Source organism: Lygodium microphyllum, chromosome 6 (assembly GCF_053477565.2).
Source record: "Lygodium microphyllum isolate KBCC chromosome 6, Lygodium_microphyllum_v1.1.10, whole genome shotgun sequence".
NCBI classification, from domain to species: Eukaryota; Viridiplantae; Streptophyta; class Polypodiopsida; order Schizaeales; family Lygodiaceae; genus Lygodium; species Lygodium microphyllum.
In genome coordinates this window covers 110,295,210-110,316,812 of record NC_141140.1, presented here as the reverse complement: position 1 = coordinate 110,316,812, position 21,603 = coordinate 110,295,210, and positions in this window count along the sequence as shown.

The following is a 21,603-nucleotide window of genomic DNA, read 5'->3' as shown; positions in this document are numbered from 1 at the left end:
TTGTAGCAATTTATCCCACCATTTTGTACAGCGACGTCTAATGACCACAACTTACGAAGATTCTCTACATCCATCTTTTATTTAACCACTTTATGATACAGCCATTTTGCTAACACTCCATGATAATCATCACGATCCACACTTGCCAAGGTCTAAGAGTCCTCAAATTGAGAAAGGAGTCCCCAGGCAGAGCCCTCAAACTGAGAATTATGCACAAGGGTTTAAGAGAAAACATATCATCATTTGCCAGCAACTCTTTAGTTTAGGTCTTTATGCTTAAACTAGAATTTGGCATCTGCCTATGAAGGTTAACCAAGAAACAAGTTTGGTTTCCATGACTTCTTTCTAATCCTTCATTGTTGGTTTGCTTGGAATCTTATTCTATCCAATGCAAGACATAATGCTGCATAATCTGAAGTTTAGTTTGAAAGTAGAGTTAGCATTTGCATTGATATTTCAACATCTCATCTCCATTTGTGCTCAATGTCTTGTTCTACTCATTATATTATTGTTGATTCTTTGTGGTAATTCATCCTGTTTGTTATTCTCAAACACATAGAGGTCTAATGTTAGATGACATTAGTCCTAAATTGTTGGAGTCATTGCACATTATCTATGGCATGTGCATTATCTGCTAACACATGCTATCACCGAAAGATCTATGAAGAAGGATTAGAGTTTTGACAGAAACAACCCTAATGCCAATCCAAGGAAGAGAGGTAGGCACTAATGATAGAAAAGATCAATTATAATCCTAAAGGAGCAATGGAAAAAGAACATTGTACAACACCTATTCAATCACAATACAATTTTGACATGGATAACAAGTGAAGATTTCTAGTGTGGTTTTATTCAGAACCATCATCTTTGTCAACGATCCTAGAAATGTGTCTGGCTTGAGCCTAAATTAATTGACCCTTGGGCATGTCTTCTTTCCATCTCGATTGGCTAGTGGATAATAATTGTATTCACAGTAGTGAATTGCTGTTTGGTAGTGCTTTTGTCCATCTAGATTGGCTAATTGATAAAAACCTTTTCATGGTAGTACTCTGAACGGTTCCACTTCATTTGTGGCTATGTCTAAAAAATATTACCTAGCTTGTCATTGTCCCTCAAGACCTTCAATTCCTTTCTCCTTCACACTTTTGTTCAAAACCTCTTGTCTTTTGTTGTATAATTGTTCATGCTCTCTGGTAACTAAAATCTTTCTTCATGTTCATCCACTCCTTCACGTCTATGTTTGACCATAGACTATACATTTTCCACCCCATCCTCGTTGGGTAACATCGCATCCTTACCAAGAACTAGATGAAAAGGGCTAACTTGTAATGAATGGAAGTTAGACATATACTCTTGAGAATATTTCTTAAATACTTGGTGCCATGCTTGCCCATGTATATAAAGATGTAAGAGAGCATGGACAAGACTCAAGAAAATGAATACATTCCACGATGTAACTACTCAGAGACATACAAGTCATAGACTAGATAACCATGGTTGCCATCGCAATGATCCAATGAGCTTAAGTGTGAAGAGTATGGAGTTGTGTATATGGGGCTGAATTGGCTCTGTACTTGTGCCAACAACAGCCAGATATGAGTGCGCATGTAACCCTAATCTCTTCCTCTCTACTGGCTTTATAGCCTTTGCTACCCATGGTGTTTTGAAGTCCTACCGCTACCTTCGGCTAAACCGTCGCCTTCCATTACTATTGTCGCTACCATCACCTTTGATTGCTACTTTTAGTCGCCATTTCAATAAAACTAACATTAAAAAAAAAAACCCAAAATGATTTTCCAAAAGCACCCAAATGATTTTGGAAAAAGAGTTACATAACAGTAGCCTTCTCCTAGAATAACTGAATAACTCTGATCAGGTGAAAGGATGGATCATGAAAGCTGTGAAGGAGCCTACCTTTTATAGGTTGTGAAAGGGATCATGATGGATGACCTTCCATATGCACCTATATCTGTTGACCTTCCGTGTGCACCTCCACTAGTTGGCCATGGAATATTCGCTAACCCTAGCAAAGGGCTACTTTCATGGTCCTCAGACCCAAAATAGGGGTCCCTAATAACTTTCTTACCCCACAACTTGATGCCGTGTGTCTCGAGTTGCTACCAACTTTAACTACTCTGTCTAACCCAAAGGCTAGACCTGCAATAGTCACCTTTTGGCCATCTGGTCACATAGACCTCATCTGATAAGTTAGGATGACCCACCAATATCCAAGCTCATACATGGCTTCTGGTGCGCAGATCGGACGCAGATAGCTCACGTGGTGAATCCCGGAAGGTCCCCAAGAACAAAGTACTCTACTTTTTAGCACAAAAACCCATGTAAAAGCAAGCACGACATGAGACAAGAGACAAATTGGGTTCAATCTCCCCCATGCCTTGTGTGAGCGCTTCACAAAGCATGTATTTAATGTATATTTCCAATCTTTATGCTCAAAAATAGCCCAATTACAAAAATATACAAGCTTTTAGCTTTTGAGTTTGCTTTCTACCAAAAATAGGAAAATAAAGCTAATGGACGGTGCCCATAGTGTCTGGCACGCCCAATCTCAATGTCCAAATAGAAATAACATATCCAGGCGCATAAGCGCATACAAAATAATAATAAATAATCGATGTCTCTATAGACATAACAAAATATAGGCGTGGCGCCTATCAAAATATAGTCCAAAGATCGAAAATCCGCTAGACTCCAATGCTTTCCTCCGCCACTGCTGCTATCTCTACACATCAACTGAAGCATTCACAATCGTTAGTAAAATAACACAATTAAACCGACAAAAGTGAATACCTAGCAGTCTTCAGCTACATAAATAAATCAACTGGTTAGAAATAAATCCTAACCTTAATTTATTACGAGTGCGCACTCTAAACTCATAAACGTTTATTAATTTAATATGCATTTTGCGGAATCACCCGCTATGGAATCACCCATGTACACACTAAATTAATGAAACGCCCGAAAAGGACAGGCGTCCCCATCAACTTCTCGCACAAAGAATCCTCTTTGCGTATGAGCCCCGGTCATCTAAGTTTACGGAATCCACCGTAAAACCTCACGGAATCCACCGTGGAATATGCCTCCTGGCATCATACCCCCGGGGTGGGATAGCAATTGACCTCAATTGCTATTAGCTCAATGTGGAGCTAACAGAGTGGGGAAAGCATTTAGGTCTCTAGCGTGCATCCATTGTGCTTCTTCTACAGGATGGTTCTTAAATTTTACTAGATATCTAGAATACCTTCGGCCAGTTCTAGTGGTCATGTAGTCAGTGTCTATAATGGCTTCTGGTTCAAGTATTTCAGTCTCTTCTTCTAGTAAAGGTGGGTTTTCATAGACAGGGTGGATAGGTAATTGTCCTCTAAATGGTCTCAAGAAACTAATATGAAATGTATTATGAATTTTCCAATGAGATGGCAATTCTAACTTGAATGCATTGTTATTAATCTTATGAATGATTCTAAATGGTCCGTAGAATCTAGGGGCTAATTTGACAACTGGATGTCTATCTACACTTTGCAGTCTACGCTTTTCTATTCGAAGCCAAACATAATCATCAACTTTGAAATTCATGGCTTGTCTTTTCTTGTTGGCTTGTTTGGTATATGATTGTTGGGCTTTAGCAATCATATCCTTTACTTCATCAAAAATAGTGTTATGCATAACAGCAATATCATCGGCACTTTGTATTCTATTAGACAAAGATGCTATAGGTGTAGATAATCTATGTCCATAAATAACTTCAAAAGGTGCTTTCTTTGTAGATGTGTGCGGTGTATTATTGTAAGCAAACTGTAATAAATGCAAATGAGTATGCCATGTCTGAGGTTTAGAGATAGTGTATGCACGTAAAAGATCTAGAATGGTGCTATTTGTGGCTTCTGTTTGTCCATTTGTTTCTGGATGAAATGCAGATGAAAAATCGATCTTTGTGCCTAGATTTGCAAACAGTGTAATCCAAAAATTATTACAAAATCTAGAATCTCTATCTGAAATAATCACTTTCGGCAATCCATGGTTAGTAAAAATAGTTTTCAAGAATAACTGTGCTGCTTGTGATGCCGTTAAAGTTTTCTTACATGCAATAAAATATGCTTGCTTACTAAATCTATCTACAATTGTCCAAATCATGTCATGGTTAGATTTAGTATTTGGTAAGCCAGTAATGAAATCCATAGATATATGTTCCCAAGGTTTAGATGGAATAGATAAAGGCATTAATAACCCATACTGTTTACCATGATGTCTCTTTATTCTTTGACAAATCAGACATTCAGAAACAAAATTAGATACATCTGCATCCATATGCGGCCAATAAAAATCTTCAGTTAACATGCGTAATGTAGAAATGATACCTCTATGACCTTGATATGGGGGACAATGAATTTCATTCAAAACAAAAGATCGGAATGGAATAGTAACACACAGTCTCTTTTCAAAGAACATGAATCCATCATTATATGATAATGAATCAACAGGAATGAAATTATTTTGAACTAATTTTTTGCCAATCAGAATGAAAAGTAATGTCCTGGTGATATGTGTCTTTCATAGCAATCAAAGAATCAAGAGATATGATAGAAATATTATGAATTGCAGGTCTTCTACTCAATGCATCGGCAACTACATTTTCTTTTCCAGGTTGGTATTGAATGATAGGATGGAAACTTTGAATGAATGAAGCCCATTTGATATGACGGTCAGAAATTTGGGGTTGGCTAAGTAGATGTCTAATGCTTTGCTGGTCGGTCTTTATCATGAATTCTGAACCCATTAAATAATGCTTCCATTGTTTTAATGCTTGTACAACTGCTAAGAGTTCCTTGTCATAAGTGGAATATTTAAGCTCAGAGGGTTTCAGTTTAGAACTAGAATATGCTATTGGATGGTTGTCTTGCATTAATACGGCTCCTATTCCTGATCCGCTAGCATCGGTCACAACTAGAAAGAATGGTCTATTAAAGTCAGGCAATTGTAGAACAGGGGCATTGGTCAATGCACGTTTAAGTAAATCAAAGGATTTCTGCTGGTTTTCAGTCCATTGATAAACAATGCCTTTCTTAAGAAGTTTGGTCAATGATAAAGCAAGTAATGAGAAATTACGTACAAACTTCCTATAGAAACTAGCAAGACCAAGGAATGAGCGTAATGCATGTACATTTTTAGGAATAGGCCAATGCAATATTGCGTCAATTTTCTTAGGATCAACTTTTATTCCTTCTTTTGATACAATATGACCTAGATATTCTATTTCTGTCTTAAAGAATTCACTCTTGTCAGGATTTGCAAATAATTGATTTTCTTTCAGTAATTGAAAAACTAATGATAAATGCTCATAATGCTCTTTTTCACTTTGACTGAACACTAAAATATCATCAAAGAAAACAATCACACAATATTGATATTTTAGAAAAATACGGTTCATCATTCTACTGAAAGTAGCAGGTGCATTAGTTAATCCGAATGGCATAACTAAGAATTCGTAATGGCCAAACTGTGTCCTGAATGCAGTCTTAAATATGTCGGATCTATCTAATCTCACCTGATGATATCCAGACTTAAGGTCAATTTTACTAAATATAGAAGATCCTTGCAGTTTGTCCATAAGGTCATCAACTCTAGGTATAGGATACCTATTCTTTATAGTGATCTTGTTTAATGCTCGGTAGTCAATACACATCCGATAAGTATTATTCTTCTTCTTGACTAAGAGCACAGGTGCACCGAATGGGGAACTGCTAGGTCGAATTAAACCTCTATTTAGTAATTCTTCTACTTGACTCTGGATTTCTTTTTGCTCTATTTGATTGTGCCTATAAGGGGCTTTGCAAGGTGGTTGTGTGCCAGGTATTAGGTCAATCTTATGGTCTTCTAAACGTGATGGAGGTAAACCTGGTGGTAGGTCTTCTGCAAAACAGTCCTTAAAATATGCAAGAAATTCCTTATGCCTAGGGTGCATATGATTTTCCTTTGCGTGCAATTCATTCACCCAAATGAGATATGATTTAGTATTCTTGCGTAATGCACGTTTTGCTTGAGTATGCGAAAGCAGTGGAAACATATGAGATGCATGCATACCAAATAATGTAATAGATTTTCCTTGAAAATTAATATTCATTGTGTGTGTGGAATAATCTATATTGGGATTATGTTGGTGTCTCCATGGCATTCCTAGAATAATGTCACTAGACTGTAATGGGACAACTAAGAAATTTCTTCTTTCAATATATGGACCAATTTGAATTTCTAAATCTTGAACTTCTTGTGTGCCATTGTACCTAGTGCCTAAAAATGCAGCTTTTATACGATAATGCGTAGGTACAGTATGCAATTTCAATTCCTTTACCAATTTTGCTGAAATAAAGTCATGGGTACTACCGTCATCATGCAATATAGTTCTTTCTTTTCCATGCACCATACATTTCATAGTCAACAATGAATGTAAAGTAGGCATACCTGGTAAAGTGTCGGAAGTAGTAGTAGGATCATCTTCTTCTTTAGTGAAATCCGGCATATCCTCATGCTCGTCTTCGTCCATAGCTCCAAGGTAGTTGATATGTGCTGATGGCTTCTTTGAATGACAATTTGCTGCGAGATGCCCTGGCTGGTGACACTTGTAGCATACGATGGGCTTGGCTTTGGTCACATTATTTGCAATGGCTGGGAGTCTGGGTATATTTGGATTTGCTTGTGAAATAGGCTTAGGATTTGGATTGACAGTGGATGGTAATGCAGGTGGTTTAGGCCAATTCTTGCGGAAAGATGGTGATGAAAAACGACCTGGATTAAACCTTCTGAAATTAGAATTGAATTGTTTAGATCCATAATTACCGTTTGCTTGGAATGGCTGTGGTCGTCGTTCTCTTCCGCGTAACTTATCTTCAGTGTCGTGAGCTAAGGAGATGGCATCTTCAAGGGTAGCAGGCTTGAACATATTCACCTCAGCGTAGTAATGTCCAAGAAGTCCAGACATGTACTTCCGCTTATGTGTCGTCTCTGGTACGTCTTCAAGCATGCGTAGCTGTAAGAGTGCATTCCAAAAACGCTCTGTATACTGTGGAATAGGCTCACGATCGCGCTGTTGAAGTAAATCCCATTGCTTGATAGCCTTCTCATGAAATTGCGGTGGTAGAAAATTTTGCATGAACTTCTTCTTGAAATCTTCCCATGTAGCAGGACATTCTATACTCTTGCGGACTACAGTCCACCAAAGTGATGCTCTATCTATCAGATGATTAGTAACACACTTGATTTTATCTTTCTCAGGATAAGTCTCCTCATGGAAATAGTCATCAAACTGGCTAATGAATGATAAAACAGTCTTTCCTTCTCTTATACCATTGAAAGTGCGAAACTTGAAACTTCGTTTACTTATCTTGGATTCCTTGCGAATGGTTTGTGCTTCAAGAGTGGCGTCGATGGTACGGCGAATTAAATCTTCAGCTTGAGGTTCTTCTTTATCAGTGGACGCTCCTTGTAGCTTTGTCAATTGCGCTTGCAAGGCTTGCCTAGCTCTTCGCTCTTCTTCCAATTGCAGCATGATAAGATCCAGCTTTTGTTCCATGGTAGGCTCGGGTAGATCGTCTTCAGCCATAGGATCATCTATGTGTGGGGTAGTCATCCTGTAAAACTCAACAAACCTTTCTCACTCAAAATCAGTTAGCGGGATGAGCGTAGCTCAAATTTGGGGTTACAAGGCTATGTATTTTTGGGTATTTTCTTCTTCAATTTTCAGAAATTCTGAAATATTTCTGTCTCCGTTTGCTGAAAGTACTTCAACGAACTTGTAGATAGGTAAAACAGCTTGCTGCGAACAACTTTCCAGTTCAGAGTTTTTGCAAATGAACAAGTCTTCTATGAGTTTTAAGCACTAGTCAGTTCTGATTTAGTCTGACTTGCAGAGTTGCAGACTTAACAGACTTGCAGGGTTGTAGACTTGCTGGACTTAGCCGATTTGCAGAACTTGCAGGACTTGTTTAGAGTCGACTTGCGAAACTTGACTTCTGGAGTGCGTGACCGAGAGTTTGCAGACTTATTTGCCTTCACTGACTTGCAGAGTATGGAGGGACTTAAGCTTAATTAGTTAAGCTTAAGCTTAATAAGCTTAAGAAAGAGGCCGCCGTTTCTGATCGTGAGGGGGGGGTCCGTTTTTTCTCTGCGCGTGATTTTCGGAGGCTCTCTTGTTGATCGATTTGACGATTATGAAGCTTATAAGCTTCTTAAGCTTTGTATTAAGCTTTTAAACTAAGCTTTTTGAAGAAAGAGATATGGCTTTCTTACTGTTTATCACGACTTGTTCATGGAGATGAGGGAGTGGTCCTCCACCGACAGAGATTGGTCCTTCGCGATCTGACAGTGGAAACAGTGGTTCTTGATCGCCAGAAGTCTGCCTGTATCGACGGTTCGCGACGAGATTGACTGTAGAGGCCGTTTGTTCCTGGAGCTCCGCCTTCGCCCGAGATTGGTAGCGATTGGAAGCCCTTGATCTCTGTTCCGCTCTGATACCACTGGTGCGCAGATCGGACGCAGATAGCTCACGTGGTGAATCCCGGAAGGTCCCCAAGAACAAAGTACTCTACTTTTTAGCACAAAAACCCATGTAAAAGCAAGCACGACATGAGACAAGAGACAAATTGGGTTCAATCTCCCCCATGCCTTGTGTGAGCGCTTCACAAAGCATGTATTTAATGTATATTTCCAATCTTTATGCTCAAAAATAGCCCAATTACAAAAATATACAAGCTTTTAGCTTTTGAGTTTGCTTTCTACCAAAAATAGGAAAATAAAGCTAATGGACGGTGCCCATAGTGTCTGGCATGCCCAATCTCAATGTCCAAATAGAAATAACATATCCAGGCGCATAAGCGCATACAAAATAATAATAAATAATCGATGTCTCTATAGACATAACAAAATATAGGCGTGGCGCCTATCAAAATATAGTCCAAAGATCGAAAATCCGCTAGACTCCAATGCTTTCCTCCGCCACTGCTGCTATCTCTACACATCAACTGAAGCATTCACAATCGTTAGTAAAATAACACAATTAAACCGACAAAAGTGAATACCTAGCAGTCTTCAGCTACATAAATAAATCAACTGGTTAGAAATAAATCCTAACCTTAATTTATTACGAGTGCGCACTCTAAACTCATAAACGTTTATTAATTTAATATGCATTTTGCGGAATCACCCGCTATGGAATCACCCATGTACACACTAAATTAATGAAACGCCCGAAAAGGACAGGCGTCCCCATCAACTTCTCGCACAAAGAATCCTCTTTGCGTATGAGCCCCGGTCATCTAAGTTTACGGAATCCACCGTAAAACCTCACGGAATCCACCGTGGAATATGCCTCCTGGCATCAGCTTCTCCTCATAAAGGGGACCTTACAACTTTGAGCACCATGGATCGTTGGTGGCACCTTGCAAGTAAACTAACTTCTTAGCCCAATGCCGAGTCTCTGAAGTTGAACTTGAAGTGGATCCTTGGAGAGTGCTTTGGTGAAGATATCAGCTCCATTATTCTCTGTTGGATAGTAGACTAGCTCCACTATCCCATCCTTGATCAAATCATGCACATAGTGATACTAGATCTCTATATGTTTTGTGCATGCATGAAACACTGGATTCTTTGCAATGGAGATACAACTCCGATTATCACACCTTAGCAAAATTGGTTCTTTATCCTAAACTCCCATATGCCATAAGATCCTCCTTAACCATACTGCTTCACATGCAGCAAATTAGGCTGCCTTGTACTCTGCTTTGGTAGAAGACAATGCCACTATTGGTGGAATCATTGTCTCTTGCCCAATCTGAGTCACAGTACCCCACAAGAGAAGTACTAGAACTGTATGTAATACCATAGTCAAGAGTTCCCTTCAAGTATATGAGCACTTGCATCCCAGCCTTCCAATGACTCTCATGGGGTTTGTTTGAGAACTTGCTCAAAATCTAGGCTAGTGTTGCATAAGTAGATCAAGTTGCTGACCAACCTTCTGTACCTTGCAATGTTTGCTAGTATTGATGTATCCTCAACGAAAAACTTTGCATTGACTTCTGGTGTAGCTATCTCCTTGCACTCAATCATACCAAATGCTTTCAAGATCTCCCATGCATACTTCTTCTGAGAGATATTTCCTAGTTCTTGCCAAACTTCAATCCCCAAAAATAGTAGCACAACAAGCCCAAGTCTGTCATTTCAAACTTGGAGCTCAAAGCCTTTTGAGTTTGGTTGATTATATCTGCATAGTCACCTGTAATAAGAAGGTCATCCACATATAAGAAAATAACTACAGACTTTTCAATATCCCCATAGACATATAAGTTAGCATCTGAGGCACATCTTTTGAAGTTTAAGCTTAAAAAGGACTTATCTATTCACTAGTACTATGCTTTAGGGGCTTGTTTCAATCGATTGGATGTATTTTCTGGGCCTGGCAAAGTAATATGCAGCCCATACAATGCCTTCTTTACCTTACACACTTTGTTCTCAGAATGGGGGGTCTCAAACCCTAGTGGCTGACACCTCCTCCCTAAGATCACCATTCAAGAACACTGATTTAACATCCATTTGGTAAATTGGCCACTTATCGTGGGTGGCCACTGCAAGTATTGTATGAATAGTGGTCATTTTGGTAGTTGGAGAAAATGAATCTTGAAAATTAAACCCTTCAACCTGTGAAAATCTCTATGCAACCAATTTGGCTTTGTACTTTTCTAAGGTTCCATTAGCCTTGTACTTGACCTTCCAGACCCACTTGGTGCCAATAATATTTCTCTTTGGTGGCTGATCCACTAGCTCCCAAGTGTCATTCTTCATGACATTGTCATACTCAACTTGCATAGTTGGCTTCCATGCTAGATCTGCAAGTGCTTCTTCCGAGTCAGCTGTCTTCTTTACTTCTCTCATAATCTTAGCCATCAAGGCCATATTGACTATGTGAGCATAAGCCTTTCTTTGCTCCTCTATTATTTAAGACCTCCTTGGTCCATCTTCCTTCTCCTCAATAGATGTGGGTATATGATTATTTTGGTAATAGGGATACTTCACCCATCACAACAATGGTTTTTTCGGTGGTCTGATGTTAGGTTGGTGAACTTTCTCTTCATCATCCGAAGATGGTTCTTCCTCCTCCTTAAGGATAGGGGTAGCTCTTGGGATGGGTTTATAGTAGACTGCTTCTTCGCTTGATGATAAAGTTGAAAAACTTGCCTTCTCCTCCTCCATTATATATGGCTGCTCCTTGAACACCACATCATGGTTTGCTATAATCTTCTTTGCCTCATGGTCGTATAATTTGTAATCCTTTTGCTCATCACTATAACCCAGGAAGATACATTTTTTGCTTTTTGGTTTTAACTTGTTTCTTTTCTTATCAGAAACATGTGCATAGCATTCATATCCAAAAGTTCTGAACTGTGAGATAGATGGTTTCTTACTAGTGTAAGCCCCATGAGGTGTTTTACCCTTGAGAGCCTTTATGTAGCTCAGGTTGAGAATGTAGACTACATTATTTACAGCTTCGGCCCAAAAATGGTTTGGTAATCCCTTGCCTTTTAGCATACACCTTGCAGTTTGCACAATGGTGCGATTCTTGTGTTCCACAACACCGTTCTATTGAGGTGTATGAGGCATCATCAATTGATGCTTGATCTCTTTGCTCTTGCAAAAGTCTTCAATCTCCTTTGAGTTGAACTTACCACTACCATTTGTTTAAATTTTTTTAACATTTTTCCCTATTTCATTCTCAACAAGTTTTAGCCATTCTTTAACTTACCAAAAGCTTGAGCCTTATCACGAAGGGAGTACACCCACATCTTCCTACTATAGTCATTGATGATCAACATGAAATAAGAAGATCCTCCCAAGGCTAGTGTAGGCATTTTACTGCACAAGTTAGCATGTACCAACTCTAGAGGATCATTTGCTCTATTCTTGCTTTCTTGTGGAAATGCCTTTCTCTGTTGCTTGCCCATCATACAAGCTTCACATGGATCCTTCAATTCAGACTGCAAGTAGGTGAGCAACCATACCTTGCTTATGTATCTCCTTTAAAACTGCAAATCCAATGTGTCCAAACCTTTCATTCCAAAGCTTACTTATGCCCACTCCAGCGGTGGCTATAAGAGCACTTAGCTCATACAAGTTGTTCCTCCTTTCTCCTTTGCCAACAACTTTGCCATAATTGTCAATAATTTCTACACCTGTCTTGTTGAATCTCACTTTATGACCAAGATTAGTTATGGCAGCAAATTGATAACAGATTTCTTCTAATTTTTGGAATATACAACACATTTGAAAGCTTTTTGACTTTATCTTTTGCAACAACAAAGGAAATAGTACTTGTGCCCGTAGCAGGGCATTTTGCATTATTTCCAATCATCACAGTGATGGATTCTTGTAGAGGTTACATAGAACTATATAGACCTTTCTTGTTGGTCATGTGAAAGGATGCACCACTATCCAACACTCATGAATCAATGGTAGATTCTTCTTGTGCGCCGAGGAACACACTTCCTCGATGGTTGCCATGAATAACTCCAGCTTTGCTTCAGCCATGTTGGCTGTCTCCTTCCCCTTACTTTTGAGGGTACTATTCTTTTTATCTACCTTTTTAACACGACAATTTGCAATTGCATGTCCTTTCTTCTTGCAATAGAAACACTCTCCTTAATATTTCTTCTTACCACCCTTCTTCTTTTTGTCACCATCTTTTTTGGTGGAGGAGCCACCTTTGTCTTTTGCATTGGTAGAGAATGCAACATCTCCATTGTTGCTTCCTTCTCTGGCTTTTAGCCTTAACTCCTCCTCCATTAATAATGCACAAAACTCCTCAAAAGTAAAAGCTTGAGGTCTCACCTAAGTATTAAGGGCAGTTACCAATCCATCAAACTTTGGTAGATAGATTTGAAGACACCTTTGAGCTAGCTCCTCGCCAGCTCCTCGTAAGTCTTTTGTATCCCAGTGTCAGCCATTTTTTTGCCACTCAGATTCTTAATCTAAGTGATGAATGATTTAGTTGTCCTCCTTCAGAAAATTTCTCCGCTACCAGTTGATTATCTAGGTTTTGAATCCTTGTTTGATTTCATGTTTTATTTGACTTCTCAGTACAGTCCACGCTTCTGATGCCTTGGTATGCTGAATCAAAGTCAAAACATTATCAGAAAGCTTGTAACCAAGGCACATAGTGCATCTGCATTCCTTCGTTTCCAAGCTTTTAGAAGATTTACATTTGGAGAAATCATCACACTCAAATTTGATGGGCTAGGTGGGTTGGTTATGGTTCTTGGTTGTCCCCAAGATTGTCTCTAGGAGCTCATAAGAATCAAGGATTATAGTGATTTTAAACTTCCGCAAAGTATAGTTTGTACCATCTAACTTGCCTTTGCTGAAGGTTAATGGATGAATCCTCAGTGTTTGAATAGCCGGTGTACAGTAGTACTGCCTCTAGAATTGCTTCTTGATGCGTCATAACTGCTCAATACTGCTCCTTCTTGCTATTGAAGCCTTTGCCTCTTATATACTCTTTGATCCCTAGATCCCCCTGGGCTTTGATACCATGCAAAAATTATATGATACAACGAATAGAATTTGAGTACTAAGAGATAAGAAAGAGAATACACAATAGATAAGAGGAGAACAAAATATTTCTTTAACTCCAAACAAACTGATACAAAGATGACTCTATCCACCTGTGCACTTCCAATAATGTGAATCTTAGAATGCGATGTAGACAGAAGATAGGTGAAGAGCTTAAGGCTAGCTGGAATAACTTTGATTGGATAAAAGGATGGATCATGAAACCTATGAAGGGGTCTATCTTTTATAGCCTATGAAGGGGGTCATGATGGATGATCTTCCATATGCACATGTGTTTGTTGACCTTCCATGTGCACCTCCACCAATTAGCTAGGGAATATTCCCAAGAAATATTTTCTATCCCTAGCCAAGGGCTACTTCCAAGACCCTCGGACCTAAAATAGGGGTCTGTGATAACTCAATGCCGTGTGCCTCGAGTTTCTACCATCTTTAACTACTCTATCTAGTCCAAAGGCTAGACCCGCAATGTTCACCTTTTGACCATATGATCACATAGACCTTATTTGATGTATAAGTTAGGACCCCCAATGTCTAGGCTCACACATGGATTCTCCTCATAAAAGGGGACTTACAACTTTGAGCACCATGGATCATTGGTGGCACCTTATGAGGGTAGGGCATTGAGCATATCTAACATGATCTAGATTCATATGATCATTCTAGGAGCATTTTGGCCTCTGTTCAGGAGTTTGATATTGTTTGTATGCGAATCTGATAAGATTCAAGAACTAGGCAAACCTTTTCATTTCATAAACTAAGTGCAGGTGTTGGGTGTCGTAAATAAGTTTTTTAGACTTTCTGACATTGCAGATGTCGATCAATGTATGCTTATGTACTGATATAAGTATAGGTGATAATTTAATTGAATTAGTAAGTTATTGATGATATCATAATTGTAGTTTTTATTGCACAATGTCCAAGGGATTTAATCAAATCATTAGTGACAAGCTTGACAAGCATATCATCCATACTTGGAAGTTTATATTGATCAATTTCCTTATGGATAAATATTATTGGAACTACATTAAAGGAGATAGTGCTGAGGCTCTAGAGCTAGCAGAGGAAAAAGTGACTCTTCAATAAGCCAAGGTATCTAAGAAATGGAACTAGGGTGCTCGAAAAGTAATGCATTGGATTTCAATCAATATTTTAGAAAATATAATTGGCCATATATAGGATTCAGATAGTTTTTCAGAAGCATGGAATAATTTGGTCAAGCTGTTTTGTACAAATATCAAAGCCAAAAAGTTACAATTAAAGTATGAGTCGAATAATGTCAAGCGTAGCAATCTATCTATCAGTGATATGCTTTAAAGATGATCTAGTGGCTCCATGTTTATATGGTGCCTTATTTTTGCACAAGTCTTGGGTCTATCAAAGAGACTAAAATGAAATGAAATAAAAAAATTGTAAGGAGAGGGTTGCAACAGGATGAATGGGCGATGAGAAAGGATGTGATCTTGGTGGAGTCGGTTTGTAGGAGAGGGGCCAAGATGATAGAGAGAGTATATTATTGTACATAGATGACAGTCCAAAGGACCTTTTGAAAAAAATGGCAATTATGCGAGAAATTGCTATCCTCGATGCAACTGATCGTACCTTGACGAAGTTACTATATGTATATCCTCTACATCATGTGCGTTCAAGACCTATTTATAAATATCCTTATTTATGAATTTCTCTTGAATAAAACAAAATCATTTTCTATTCAATCTATAAATAACCCCTTTATATTGCACCCTTCTATATGTAAAAAATGTATAAAATTGGTATTTTAAAAATACCTTATTTTGAACCCACATGACGCACATATATATTCATGAGTAACTTACCCGAGGATCATCATACCAAGACAGACTTCAAGTGGTGCCTGCATTGCCCTACAACTTACCATTCTGATAGCTGCCTCCAAATTGGTACACCTAATCGATGGTGATGAGGGGATGAGAGTGAGCTAATATGCGACTCAGTCATGTTGTTGAAGGGAAGAGAGGGTGATATCGTATGAGATTAGACCATGAGATGGTTTATGGCCCATGGGCCTAAGAGGGAAAGATAGGGAGAGAGAGAGCGCATCTTCTCAAGGCGGCACTTCTCCAAGTGAGAGAAAGAATGGAGGGTGCCATCTTTGGCCATTCGATTAGTAATTGGAGTGAGAGGAAGTCCACGAAAGCAAAAAGAAATAAATTCAATTCAATTAATCTCTAAAATCATACCAATTATTGTTCTTCTCCTCCATCACCATGACCTTCCTCTAATCATCAATCTGGAGCTTCAATGTACTTGGGTCAATTGAGATTGCATGCATGTAAAAGAATTTTCTAGCTTCAAATTGCTCTATTTTACGTGCAAATCCATGGAGAGATGAAACAGATCTTTAATCAGTTTTCTCCTCCTTCATGAAGTCGTCGCCTCTTCCTTTCGAAGCCATAGCTATTTACATTAAGCTTTTACTTAAAGCTTAACATCATAAACTCATAAGGGACAAGTAAAAAGTGAAGAGCTTGTGTTTGAGATGATTGGGTGGACTACATTTCCTGGCAAGGACTACGCGGGGACGCACACCTCTAAAGATGCAATTTCGATTTGCACGTTGCACTTCTTCCTACCATCTAACATGTGTTTTAGCATCCACCAACATGGCCTTTGTAGGCTAACACATTGATGGACTTTGGGATTAAGTCCATCAATAAATTTATACTTTTGCATAAGCTCTAGATTCATCTTTCGAATAATTATTTCCATACGTTCAATGTAATGCTCAACACTTTCAGCTACTCCTTGGGATAATAGTCCAATTGAAGAGCTAACCAATCTTGGAAACCTTGCTGTCGAAACTTTTCTAGGAACGCTCTTGATAAGGTAGCATAGATCCTTTTATTTTGAGCATTGAGGTTACCATACCATCTACTGCTTCATCTTTTAGCGTCACTAGAAAAATATGCAACTTTTGATCATCATCTACTATCTCATTTGCTACGCAAGTCGCCTCCAAGCTTTGCATGTGAGCATCATCTTCATCCCATAGTCTCCCAAATTGGGTAAAATCAGCTAGCCTTATGGGACTACGAGCCATTGTCTCTTTAAATAATGTCCCTAGCCCAAAATCTTGAGTAGAGTCAACCCACACGATTTCCTTTGACTCCCTAAAAATAGGGATCTCAACCCTAGATTAGGTACATTTTGAAATGAATCTTCTTGGGGAGGAATCCTAAATAAGAACCGTAATCCAAAATGTGCTACTCACTTTATCCACGAAGCCTCCACTGACTCTCTAAATAATTGGAAAAATCCAAAATCTAACTCTAAGTCCCAATCAATGGATGGTTTGTTACTTTCTATTGTAGCATTAGCTTCACTTTTTATACTTTTGCTGCTTTGTCTACTCCCTTCTCTAACGGGACTACAAATACTTGAAACTACTCAATTCCATTAATAGGAATCTTCTTCACTTGCTTCTTGTGATGGGGTTCTATCAAATGGTATGTTAGGACCAAGTAGTTCCATGTTTGAGCTTGACACAATGTCTATTCCCAAATTCAGCAAAGCATTCACCTTTTCTAGCCTCTCTAGTAACCAAGTCTCTTGTCGAATAGCTCGTTCCCTTGCACATTGGTCTCGAGCTTCAATTTGTTATCTCCATCTCTCCTCAAAAATCATCCACCAGTAGTTTAGTACCCACTCATATCATTATCCACAAATTTCTTACAACTTATATATTTTTCCATAAAGCTACAAAGTCAGGGTTTTTGTGGTTATATATGCGCTAAATAATTTGAGCAACTACCTCTCTCATGTCTTTTGTGTCAAAATAAAATTTCAAGCCTCTGGATACATGTATCCAAGGTAATGTATCACTCCACTCAGTCCTTCTAAACGTCTGATAAGCTATGTGATAATACCAATCAAAGTGGCACGACACAATATTAATCATATTTATTTAAATTTCATCTATGAGCCCAAAATGTGCTGCTAAGAAAACAGTGGTTTGCATGCATTCATTATACCCCCAACTCCAAGAGGATAATTGTTCAACATCTACCATTAATTATGGAGCAAAATATTTGCCACCCTCTACTAATTCTATGTCTCTTGCCCAATCTAACACTTGCCTTTGACAATCCCGGGGCAAATTCGGAAAATATTCTCTCAAGAAAGAGACTTCATAATCACTCATTAACTTCCTGCCAATGTGCCCTAGGATTCGAAAATCTTAGGGAGACCTCACCACCTATTTGAGTGCACTTGACTCCTCGCAAATGCACAAAAAAATGACCGGCCAAAGACCAAGCCACTTTTAGCCAGATTTCCAAACCAACTCCTAAGAGTTGTTGCACTAGATAGGTGATAAGTGTCACTATTTTCAATAGCTTTGTCTAACTTTCCATGTATTTATGATACTATTTTATTGTACTAGTCCAACTAATATCATTCAATGCCTACGAACTAAGTAAGTTTACTCAATTTTTTTGTTTCGCTTTTCAATAATCACTCACGGGTAGATCTCTATATTGGCACTAGAATGCTAAGCCTAGGATAACTATAGTTCCTCCCATCTTTCAGGAGCGGCTCCTCATAAATTTATCCTACCATATTCGTAGCAGTTTATCCAAGAATTGTAATTTGTTGAGCTTTAAAGAGGTTTGTTTCTAAATATGGATTGTTTTGATTTATAGTTGTTCTTCGTTTGAATTCCTTTTATGTATTTCTCCACCTTTTTATAAATTAATTCTTTTTATTTGTGATTAAAATAAAAACATTCAAAAGAAATTAATCTAACATTCCTTAAAACCCATAAATCTTAATTCCGCATATCAATATGCAGCCCCTCTCTATATTATGAAATCCAATTGCTCTTTAATGTTTAAATAATTAACTAATATTTTTTCGATAATAGCATCCTTGTCTCCTTTCTTTAAACTAAACATCAAGCAAGATAAATATACTTTCCTTCAACACTCTTATGCTTACACATAGTTCATTTTAAACCTAATGTCTCCCCTTAATTAATAATTACTCTAATGGACCTCCATTCTTTATTTTCTTGAGCACCTAAGAAATATTTATGTAAATAAATTGTAGAGTTTTAGCATAGATGTTGAGGCTCTCCCTCATGCCATCATGTTAACAAGCTACAAACTAATTTAGTGTTATTTAAGATTTTTTATGATTGTAGTTATTCCCTATTAATTATTTTTTAATAAATCATAACAAATTTACCAACCTTAGCAACAATAAATAATACTCCTACGTCCCCTTGATATCCATATGACACAAATCAATGTAATGCGTATGCTCTTAATTTGCATAAAATCAAAAACATTATATTTTATATCAATATTTCTCTAAACTTTAGCAATGTTCAGTAAACATTAAAAAATATAATCTCAACTTTCCCATGAGATATTATAATTTTTGTTGATATAAAACATAATTTTCTATTAATAAACACTATAATTTTCACTCGAAATAATTACTTTTGAATGTTAAAACATATTAGATATTCTCTAAAAATTCTTAAAAAATTTTCAACAAAGTTTTAGTAGTATAAAATTGATTTTAAAAATATTATTTTGTACAAAAAATTATCGGTAGATTTTATAAATTTTTATATATGTAAATTTTAAGCATTTTTAGCCATTTTTGAAAATTTTAAAATAAAACGAATAATAAATAAATACTAACAACCATTAAGAGTGGAAAATAGGCTTAAAGGCATTAGATAAAAATTCTAAACTAAGAAAAGTATAACATCACACCACTTATTTTTGTTAAACAAAGTTGGAGCACTTACGTGGTAACATGCAAGTCGAAATTTCGTCTTTGGAGATGTGTGTCTTGAACTCCAGCCAAGAAATGTAGTCCACCTAGTCATCTTGAAGACAAGCTCTTAACTTTTCACTTATGCAAAACTCCTTACTTGTGATTTAACTTATGACAATGTGAATGTCCCTTATGAGTTTATGACATTAAGCTTTAAGTAAAAGCTTAACATAGATAGCTATGGTTTCCAAACGAAGAGGTGAGGACTTCATAAAGGAGGAGAAAACTAATTGAAGATTTGGCTCATCCATGGATTTGCACACAAAATAGAGTGATTTGAAGCTGGAAAATTCTTCTACAAGCCTGCAATCTCAGTTGACCCAAGTATATTGAAGCTCCAGATTGATGATTAAAGGAAGGTCATGGTGATGGAGGAAAATAACTCTAATTGGTATGATTTTAGAGATTAATTGAATTGATTTGACTTCTTTCTACTTTCGTAGAGTGTCTCCCACTCCAATTACCAATTGAATGGCCAAAGATGGCGCCCTCTATTCTTTCTCTCGCCTGGTGCCGCCTTGAGAAGATGGTCTCTCTCTCCCTATCTTTCCCTCTCGGGCCCATGGGCCATAAATAGTCTCATGGTTCAGTCACCTAGGATATCACCATCTCTTTCCATCAATAGCATGGTTGAGTTGCATATTAGCTCAGTCTCATCCCCCCATCACCATTGATTAGGTGTGCCAAGTTGGAGGCAGCCGCCAGAATGGCAAGTTGTAGGGCAATGCAGGTGCTGCTTGAAGTTTGCCGTGGTACGATCAACAGCGTCAAGGATAGTAGTCTCTCACATAATTGCCACTTTTTTTAAAGGGTCCTTCGGACTATCATCTATGTACGATAATATACTCACTCTCTCTCTATCATCTTTGCCCCTCTCCAATAGATAGACTCTGCCACGATCACATCCTTTCTCACTACCCCTTCATCCCATTGCAACCATCTCCTTCCAATTTTTTTATTTCATTTCATTTTAGTCTCTTTAATAGACCCAAGATTTGTGCAAAAAGAAGGCACTAAAGTGGACTCTAAATGGACATATGCCTAGGATTTGGCTATCTTCTTTGTAATATTTATGATCATAAACATAAAAACATTATGTAAAAATGGCATGACTCACCACTATAAAGTCATGACCCATGCAATATTTGGAAAGGGAAAAAAAAAAGATGTCCCTTTTGATAGAAAGGTCATTAGACCTTAGCAAAATGGCAGTGTAAAGAATTTATACAGATTTTGAATATCGGGCATTGTAGATGCCACTCTATTGGTTTCTGAGCATATTTTGGTGCCTCCTTGGGCCTATTCACTCTTCCATAATCAATTAAGGTTAGACCTTAAAATCTCCATTCACTTACCAACTTACATGCCAATCATGTAGTGTACGTAAAATATGGTGAAACAATAAGATAGAGCTATTTTACAGTTACTCAGCCTCCTTACTCATGAGCAAGATGCAATTTTCCTAGTTCCATATGTTAGATAGGACTTCACTAAGAGTTCTTTTGGCAAGACTTATGTCCTCTTGGAATCATTCTTTAAACACTTGTATCAACTCCCTAAATGCAATGGTGACCGTCCCTAGAAGAGCTCTAGTCTCTCTCCCTACCTCTAATTTGCATTGCAACTTATAATCTCTATGAAGATTAGCAATAACCCCTTGTTCTCCATTACAAATCCTAGAGCATTGGGCTCAATGTAACATCCTTCTTTTTCCTCCCGTCCTCCAAAGACCATAACTATGACAACATTTGCATAGAAGTAAGATAAAAATTTGGTAATAATGTGCTAATTTTATACAAATTTGTGTTTTTTTTTTGCAATTATTGGCATGTTTTTAGACGTTGTCAATTTGGACCCTGAATTGACAACCCAATAAGTTCAACATCTGTAGAAAGTAAATTAGCTTCATATTCTCTATCTTCTTCATCAATGCCAAAACTTTTTGAATCATTGGTCTCATCTCTTTCAACATCACTTTCATATTCACATTGAATAACAAACCATGTTTTCATGTTAAAAATCACTCTCTTATGTGTAGGCTTTTCCAAATAGGGTTTCAATTAGCCTCTATACCAATCTTGTTTAGATCTCATACCAATCAATCATGGTCCTCTGAAAATGAGAGGATATGCCCCAAACTTTGCATGCACAAAA